At 49.4% G+C, this 9,790-nt stretch overlaps 1 pseudogene; it reads left to right on the forward strand.

The window, feature by feature from the left end:
* Positions 1 to 419: 419 nt before the first annotated feature.
* Positions 420 to 2,966, forward strand: LOC146202315 (uncharacterized; annotated as a pseudogene).
* The last annotated feature ends 6,824 nt before the right edge of the window (positions 2,967 to 9,790 follow it).

A 9,790-nucleotide genomic window follows, 5' to 3' on the forward strand; every position in this document is an offset into this window, starting at 1 on the left:
GATCATCAACTCTCGACCCCCTGTTTGACGGCCCTTATGAAATTTCTGAAATCTTGGGAGAGAACATGGTGAAGATCAGACGTGCACATCGAACGTTGCACAAAGTAGTAGGTAGTAGAAAAAGTCAACACGGAGCAAGGGAGGAGACATACCCCAAGAGAAGCCAGCTTCCCTGAACTTGGAGACTCTTTCATTGGACGTCAGTTTGCAGCCAACAACGCCAACGACGACAGTGAAAGAGCAGAACTGACTGAACATCTCCATCACAGTTGCAATCAAGTCTCCCGACAGTGATGGGACAGCTTCCGACCCGGGTGAAGTAACACAAGATATGCAGCCCCAAACAGCACGACCACATTCCACACGGACTCGCCGAATCCCAGCACACCAAGGATTTTGTGATCTGAGGACAGATGAACATGAGTGAGGGGCATGTGAGTCCTCCATGGAGCCCGAGTTTGTGTTCCTTTGGCGCGCCGTTACTGACGGCTAGCGCCGACTGCTGACAGACAGAGGGACTGTGGAGATCACGTGTCCTATCGAGGGACGCTGCTAGCCTCAAGAGGGGAACAGAAGAGATCGTCGAGGCGAGCTGGCGAACGAACACGCATACGCGCATGAGAAGAGAACGATTATGTAAACTTATTGTTTCATAAACCCAGTTCATCTTTTAATCTTCGAGTATTACTTGTGTTATCTACTACGACTTCTAACAATGCGATGCTTGGCTACAGGAGCATGTCCGACCCTGAAGCTCATCTCGAACGGATCGTCAAAATCAGCTAGCAGAGACAAAAGTAGATTCTTCTGATCAGATTGCAAGCCCAGATTTATTTTAACCTCCTGAAGGACATCGCATGGTGCGAAGTCGTAGTGTGGATTCGTCTCCACGGCACACAAATTAGGCAACCCATCCCCATAGTGGAGGAAGATGACAGTTGTTTTCTTGGCGAGGTACTTTGCGAAAATGATGATAATGTACTGAGGAAATCATCATCATCATCATCATCATCAAATTTCTCAGATCACTCGCACAACCGTGATGCAGTTGGACAAGACCGCGTGCCAGCATCGCGGCGGCTCGTGTTGCGGTGCCATCGGCAGGTTGGCGCGCGGCAGATGCGGGTGCCTGACAGTGCGGCTCTAGGAACGGTCCTCCAGGTGCGCCGCCACGGCAGCAGACTGCAGCAGCAGCAGCAGTAGCCATGCAGCCGGGGCGCGGCAGACGGTGGACCATCAAGCTGCCCTCGCCCGCTAACGTGTTCCCCATCGCCGCCGGGGGACGCCACAGAAATGGCGCCAACGCAGGAAGCGGTGGCGAGCCGCCCCCGTGGATGGCGTTGCACGGCTACGCGCAGCTCATGGGCCGGTACCAGCCTACAAGGTACGCTCAACCGGCGCACAGGCAGCTACAGCCGCATCGCCACAGGAACCGCATAGCACCCAGCACAAGCTATCCAGCCACCGGCGCCGGCGCCGCAGTCATCAACGAGTCCGTCACTACGGGCACTTACCACGCGGCCGCCGCGTTGCCAGTGGCAACGAATGCTCCGACGGCTGGATATTGGCAACAACAGCCGCTGCAGCAACCGCAGCATGAACACGCCTACGTCCCGTACCGCGGCACTTATGCCGATGCGTCCGTCTTCCAGCGGCACATGAGCTCGTTCGTGCCCTGGACGGAAGTGCGAACCAGCAATGGCAGCTACTTCGCAGTGCGGCAGCCTGAGTATGGCTTCTACGCAGCCTGCGATGACACTGGTTTCGCAACGCAGCAAGGACTGCATTCCCCTTACTCGTTCGAGCACCAGGAGCACCCGCAGCAGCAGCAGCAGCAACAGCAGCAGCAGCAGCAGCAGCAGGAACATGAGTGGGCACTAAACATCTACCCGCCTTACGAAGACGACGTTGCCAGCGGTAATGCTCAGGGAGAGGGCGTCGCTCCGGAACACGGTGGCGGTGCAGTTGGCGGAGCTCCGTATGACTTCGATATACTGCGGAAGGAGCAGGAAGAAGTGGTCGCCATGCTGGCTGAAGTAGACAAACGACATGAACAGCAGCTGGCCTTCGAACGGGCACTTCAGGAGGAAGAGGCCGCCTTCCAGGACAACAGGCGGCACGCCGCACATCTTCAGATGCAGCGGGAGCGTTTGAAGAGCGCTGCCGGGTCTTCGGACTCTGTGAACGTGCACGTGGACGCCTCGCTCTGGCCTTCGGATTCCGACAGCAGTCTCTGTAACACCGTTCACGGCGAGCACAGATGCCGCTCGCCTTCCACCGAAATTGAAATTCGAGCACCACCTACCTGCTGCAACACCGCCCAAGTCACAGTTGACATCGGAAAAGCTGCTGCCACCACCACTCAACGAGTGGCAGACTCGTCGGCCGGGCCACGAGAAATGACTACGAGTCACACCGCGGTTGCCACCGCCGCTACATCGAGCGGATCTCCGAGTAATGACTGCACTCAAGCAACAGAGAAAGCCATTGAGGAGGCTACGAGCGCACAGGAAGCAAGAGACAAAGACGCGAACCAAGTCGATCATGTTTGGTTTAGACCAAAAGATGGGGAGGAGGAAGTTCGTATTGAAGAAAAAGCAAGCCCGTTTGCAGAAAGTCTCAATCCCCCTCCGCCGTCGCGTAATGAGGTAAAGGAAGGCATTAGCGTCAGTCCGACGCCTTAATGCAGACCTATGCACTAGGACAGGAGCTTGGTAACACGGTGGCTGGCCGACAGCGAAATGCCCACGACCTCAAGCGGCCCACGCATGTTCGACGTAAATAGCCGGCACATCCACATCTGTAACTGAAGGCATATACAGAAGACACATAGAGAAATACTGCAGCGGACTGGGGCGAGCGCAAAAAGGACGGCCTGAGATATTAACCGGTATTAAATTTCGGGGTATTGCTTCGTACAAGACTCTCGACGTGAATGTATTGATGTACATATTCCGGCATTTCAACAGCGGAATGAAATAATTTCTTTAATTCTGCGAAGTATTTGTCACGTGCATCAGTTCAATATGGCTTATAACCTGTTATCAGAAAAGATTTTGGTCTACATAATTATTCACAGCACTATCGATAGTATTGTCGGTGCTAATACTACACTATCAATTGCGCTAACAATAAGACCGATTTTACTGTCGATTTCGCTACTGTAACTACTATCCATATTCTGTCGCCCGGTAGTATCGATAGTCTATCCACAGTATTATCTATAGTCGTTTTACGATGTCTATAGTTTCCAAATCTCCACACTACGATAGCAAATTCATCCGATAGTTTTGCATCACTACAGGTGCTATTGACTTGAGGCGACGTTTGAAATTAAATAATGACTCTGTTAAAACAGAATACAAATATTTGGAGATTTCCAGTAAACTGGCTCAGATCATAATTGCATCCAGTAACGGGAACAAACTGTTTCACCTGCAGTTATTTGCTTATCGCGCATCTTCGAGAGAGCGAAGTGATGCCGTGCTAACTAAAAGTCACGTGCTACTCGCTGTATACTCTCGAATAACATGCCCTGTTGCAAATTAAAATAAATTCGTATAAGCTGCAGATGATTGCAACACATGTACGAGATGCAGAACGCTCATGTATCCTTCGGTAGAAATGCAACAAGCATTCTTGGTGCCAGCGCGTGGCTTTGACCTTCTTTAGGACAGCGGCTGCGGTTTTTTTTTTTTCTTTTTTGTCGGCGGACATCCGCTGAAGTGAGCGCTAAAAGTAGGCTGTTGCAGTAAAATGAAATTTTCATTACATACAGCGCTTGCATTTAGTTTTAAGGTGTACCGAAGCCATACTACACACTGGGGTTAACCGCATTCAGTACCTATCGCGCCGAGAAGGCGGGTATGATTAAGCAGCACGATGGAAGAAAGAGAGGTGCTCCGACGGCACGGCCGCGCTGCAGCGAGCGCGTGGCCGCGTAGTGTGACCGGAAAAGAGGGCAGCCGCTAGGGGCAGCACGGGTTCTGGGGGCCATCCTCTCCGCCCATGGAGGAAGGAAAGAACTTAGGAGAGGCCCTGATGTCATTTTTTTTTTTGAAGCCGACGCGGCCGCGCAGCGACCGGACGCTGCAGTGTTTCATCTACTCCTTTATTCTCCTCATTCTCTTTCTCCGCGATGCTCCCGTACCTAGGGCCCTTAGCAACGCTTCAAGAGGTGCAGCGCAACGGCACGCAGCCTAGACAAGAGAATGGGACAGACACTGCAGACACAGACACAGCCCATTCTCTTGTCTAGGCTTCGTGTGGTTTCGCTGCACCACTTGAAGATGTCAGACCAACTAGCCCTCCAGTTCATGTTGTATAGACCTTTTTAGTTTCGATGCCAGTGTGCAGCCATCTTAGTTTGATGGTGGCGCCCCGTATGAGCCCAACTGGGAACGTCCGCTCCGGCTCCTCTTGACGCCATCTTGGGCTGTGCTGTGCGTGTTGATGCTGCGGTGCGGCAATGTAAAAGTGCTGTTTCGCGGTGCTCGTGAAAGCTATCCGACACCTTGGTGCTATTTGTGCTTTGTTTGAGCGCGCCAGCAAACCGTATACCATCCGTTTGACATAGCGGCAGCTGTTGGAAACAGCACTAGCGGCCGGGGTGACTGCGAAGGACTGCGCTCCACTTCCGCAGTGAGGATGCATCTGTTATATCTTTCACGATACATGTATTTTCAATTATATTTTATAATCGCAATGGTAGCTGTACACACAAACACAGCGAATGAACCGCACGGGTAGCTACCGAACGCGTAATGAAGATACTACGAAAGATGCTTTCCAGTTATCGCCGCATTGATTTAACATGAAGTGCGACCCATTTCGATATAGGATCGAGCTGTCCTGCTTCAAAAATGTATACTTGCAAGTTAAACCACGGTTCAAGACCAGCACATAAAAGAAGTAGTGTCTAAAGTACCATCCGTCGATGTTTTTATAAAGCCTTGGTGTTCGCCTTGTGGCGCAACAACATCTTATACCCCCGTCCCGTACCAGCATCGTTTGCACGACGTATTGTTGAGCGAAACGTCGAAAAACGTGCGCTCTCAGCTGCACCATGAAAGAAGACAAATTCGCAGCACATACAGCAGCGCTTACGAAAGCGTCGCTGCCCGCTGGCGCGGCGGTCTTCGGCACTCTCGTCGAGCGTCGCTAGGCCTAAATTGTTTCGCATCGAAGGCACATCCGACGACGCTTTTTAATTGCTCAGCGCTAGAGTAAATGGTCTCTCATGGAACTGCCTTACTGCCGATCCCATAGTATCAGTAAAAGAAAGATGTAAATTTCGGTGACGCCTCAGCAGCGGAGCCAGCGTGCAGACGATGAGCCGCGGGCCGCACCAGCGGCAATGTGTTGCGTAACTTATTTGTAAAGCAATTATCAATAACACGGTATGGGTCAGAAATCCGCAAGAAAGACTTTTAGTTTTGCTGTCGGCTTATTATATGAGTGAAGAACAGATTTTAGCCCGCTCTTGCGTTGGCGGAAGAGATCCACCGTACCGTTGGCGCGGAGGGCTTGCAGGAGGCACTGCCTGCCCGGCGTGCGTGGCTACTACGGTGGAGGAAGTGAAATGGGCATCATATTCGCGAGTCTGTCATTGGTACTAAGTCTATCTGGCTTACATAAAACGTTCATAGGCGAATAAGATAAGGATATGCTGGAAAGTGGTAAAGCAGAAATATATCACAGCCGAACTCGGATTGTCGATGCCTGCTTCCCGCATACGCTTTCGGCAATCATATTGCGATTTCTTTGAGATTGTTTGTGCAGTACACGATCACGCATTGCTGTCCCGATGACATTACCACTAAAAGGGGCGCTAATAAAAGTAACGACAATATACCGAGGTGCAAGGCCGGTTTGCTATGCATGAAGTGTGCGAATGCACAGCCCACTCGGTACTAGCAACAATGAACCGGCGCAAGGAATCTGGTTGAGAGTATTTTCCTCCTCCCCTGCTTGCTCTCGGTAAAACGGTCTATAGCAACGCTGTTGCACGGCCGGACTCGAGGGAGAGCGCGCTTCTGGCTGTTGCTAGCGGCCCAAGTTTTCATAGCAACAGCGTCGCCGTTGCTAATGGCCCGACTTGGCTAACCCTAAATTTTGACGTCACTTCCGCCACACTTTCTCCAATGCATTGGGAATGGCAAGGGCCTCTCCAAAGTTGTTCCCTTCCTCCATGCCTCCGCCGGTTCTGCTGGCGTGCCTATGAAGCACCGGCGCGCACGCTTATAATTTCGCACTTAAATCAGCATTAAAAGGCCGTAACCCTTAGATATTTATTTAGCGATATTTACACCCAAACTTCTGAGCAGGTAGAAACTTTCGTAACGCTGACTAAACGAATAACTTCATTTCCGAGCAAACAGAGACGCGTCGTCTGCTCGAGCAGACGACACGCTGCGCTCGCCGCTCCGGAGCACTAAAACCCCTTGATACTTTGAAAGTTACGCCAACGATTGAACTCTGCCGCCGCCGCCGCGTTACCTCCTCGCCTCCTCCTCGCCCCTTGCGCGCCCCTTCGCTGAAGGCCGGCTCTCAGCCCGATTTCCTGAGCGACGATTGGTCTCCCTGCCGTTGCCCTTGAAAACCAACGCGCGTCCGGCGTTTTCCTTGTGTTTTCTTTTTCCCTCGCGCCATTTTTCTCCTATTCTCGGCGAGGGACTATTGCGCGCTGTGCTTTTATGGCAGCGTGCAAGCTCTATGCCGTGCTGTTGCGCGTACAACTGCAGCAAGCTGCCTGAAGATGGTTATGCGGTATTCATGATACCTCAAGGCATATGCTTGACGGCTTGCGCAAGAGTCAATGGATTCACAAGATTAATCGAAAGAAGTTTATTCCTAGAAAGAACAGGGCTGTTTGCGACGTAATGCGCCTTTCTCACTCCTCGTAATATCGCGTCACCTGACGCAGCGTTTTATTTTCCTGCTTGCTCCTCAATATTTTTGCGGCGGCCATTTTCATTGTATAAAAACAAGGTTGTCCTCTGCAGCATGGTGAATATTCTGCGAGGCTCCAAGGCTCCATCATTTCACACGCTGTCGACTTCTGTAGTCAGAAATACGGCACTATAATCTGCTTTTTGCTGTCAGTGATAACTGGAAAAGTACAGTCTCTCGATTGCATTTGTCGCGATTATGGTAGGATCCCTGGCCTTCACTAAAAACCAAAATTGGGGCTTGTAGAGGAGCTAGTCTTTCCAGCTTGTACTTGTAGTCTGCGTCGGTTACTCAGGAGCAATGAATGCTGGCCCTGAAAAACTCTTTGGCAAGTAAACCCGAGGTATTGCGGGTAATCTGCACTAGTTAGGTCGTACGGCATTTTTTTTCCAATTTTTGAATGTGTCCTGCTATGCTTTGACGCACGCGTGGGTTAAAAAGTATGCGTTCGTTTTATCAGGGATACGGCCCATGTGCAGGGGATGTTCACATGATCACACATGCTTCACTTTGACCATGACTACTAGGCGTTGGCAGGTTACCTTCGCTTTGAAAGCTTGAGCTGTAAAACCGCGATTCCGCGTATTCATTTACTGCGAGAAACGTTTTCCCATCGATATCAATACAGCCGGAATCATTGCATCAATTTTCTGTATTTACGAAACTTAAACAATCAATAATGATTATAGTTATGATGTAAAAATAGGGGAACAATTTTCGAGTGACAATTCTTAGCACTGTAACATATTACTCATTTCAATTGTATGCAAGATTTTTTGTTTCACCTAGCCTGAGTGATTAACTCATCGCTCTATGTTCTAGCTACATTTCACTGAAGACCGGTTTGAGCCGCCAATATTACACGAACTCGAAAAAAAAAACTGAGGCCCAACGCAGTTCCATCAATTTTCTCTCACTGACCTGTCCTGAAGCAAAGGAACCCTCCTCGACAGAGACATGAACCTCGCGCTGATAGTTGTCAGTTATTTCTGTGGCTTGCTCTTTTACCACCTCCATTTATGAGAAAATAAGAAAGTATAAGAAGTCAATGTATAGTTGTCTCGTCAGATATGAGGTAATAGAGATATGACTGACAACGTAAGTCAATGAAAATTGAAGTATATCAATGGGTCATGGGATGGCATCAGATTAATAGTGATGGTTATGGATAGTGATAGCTAATGATGGTGACTGTTACGGATATTAATAGTAAATGATAGTAATAGGCCCGGATAGTGAGGTGATAGTGTTCGTTGCGAATAGTGACAGTTATGATTGGTCACTTGACGGCATTAGTAGATATAGTGATAGATAGGATAGCGATAGTTAATTAATTGGCAGTTATATGCTTTCTCATTTCCGTACGTTGAAGACCTATGTGTACCTTGTAATTTTTTTATTTGATTGTTGCGTTCAATGAAATCAAGCTCTTTTACATAGCGCATGAGACCACAGCATGCTTGCCCCAGAACTTCAGTGTGTCGGCAATAGGGCCCACCACTTCTCACAGTTTACCCTGCTGTCTTTTAACCACACGCGAAGTCAGTGAGGGGCCGCGTACTCATAAAATTATTTAATTCCTCCATCAGCATCATATCAAGACTGCCGTGGCAAACCTGTTCCTTGCCTCGAAACAGCAAGGAACAGCTCAAAATTTGGTATTATACAAAATTAACTAATTAACGCAGATTATAGCGGATCGCTAACTAGCACAGTGCCATTACACTTGGCCTAAGCTTTCCAACGGTATACGGTTCGATGTTGCAGCTGAAATCAAGATTTTAATTGCAATTTACTAAATATCAATTAATATAGCCCAGTAATTGATTAAAATACATGTACAATTAACAATTAACCAATAATCCAATCTCATGGTTGATCACGTGACATATACTATGCTTAGACAGATAGCTTGACAGTAGCGAAATAGACTAAGTCCTGCTTTGACCTTCTCTGATCTTGAAGTTCAAAGCACCAGCCTGGATCGTTTTCCGAAGTTTTACCGCGGTGACAGATTTCACACTCTAAGAAAACAAGCACAAAGTCAGAGGCAGTACTAGATTACGTGCACAAAGTAAAACACCTTATCATGTGACTTAAAAAGTGTCTGCAGCACAGAACTCGCCTGAAAGCTTTGTTTATCAGTATTCCCCATTCAAACAGTTCTAAGAAGAAACCAATCAATTCATGAACGTTACTTTCGGCATTCTCAATGCTTTTCTCGCAATTTTTCAAAAATTTTGTGCAGTCCTGGAGCGCAGACCTGGCCCAAAAGCTCGCGCTTCACTCACTGCTGCGGCCAGCCGGCGGGCGCCACGGAGAAAAAGCGTGTCGTGCGCAGCGCTCGCAGCCGCCGCGCGAGGAGAATCGAGGAGGAAAGCGCGGCGCGGAGGAGAGTGTCGCTACTTTCAAATTATCAAGGGATTTTACGGAGCACGCACCGGGCGCGCTTCTAGCGGATTGTTGCCACGTCTGGCCAATTAAAGAGAAGCTCCATGACATCATGCCGCCGGTGCATGTGAAATGAAGGTTCGCTATTATATCCGCCCCTTGTTTGCGTCGCAACCAGACGCCGATTACATGGAGTTGAAGGAAGCAAGATTACAGCGCTGTCGGGGAGGTTTGAGCGTCTGCTTCATCCTTGCGGGCGCCACAACCGTTGCCAAACGAGAAACCGCGCTGCGCCAGATGGTATCAGAATGAACGTGGCGCTCCAGTGGCAAAGTGAAGTATCGAACACAAAAAAGCAAAGCTATCTGTAGCCGGATGCGCGTGTCTATCTCAGACGACGGCATCCACACGGTCAGATTGGGGCTTTTGCCGCGCGTTCGATCTGCGG

Source organism: Amblyomma maculatum, chromosome 1 (assembly GCF_055883805.1).
Source record: "Amblyomma maculatum isolate TAMU_Amacu chromosome 1, ASM5588380v1, whole genome shotgun sequence".
Lineage (NCBI taxonomy): Eukaryota > Metazoa > Arthropoda > Arachnida > Ixodida > Ixodidae > Amblyomma > Amblyomma maculatum.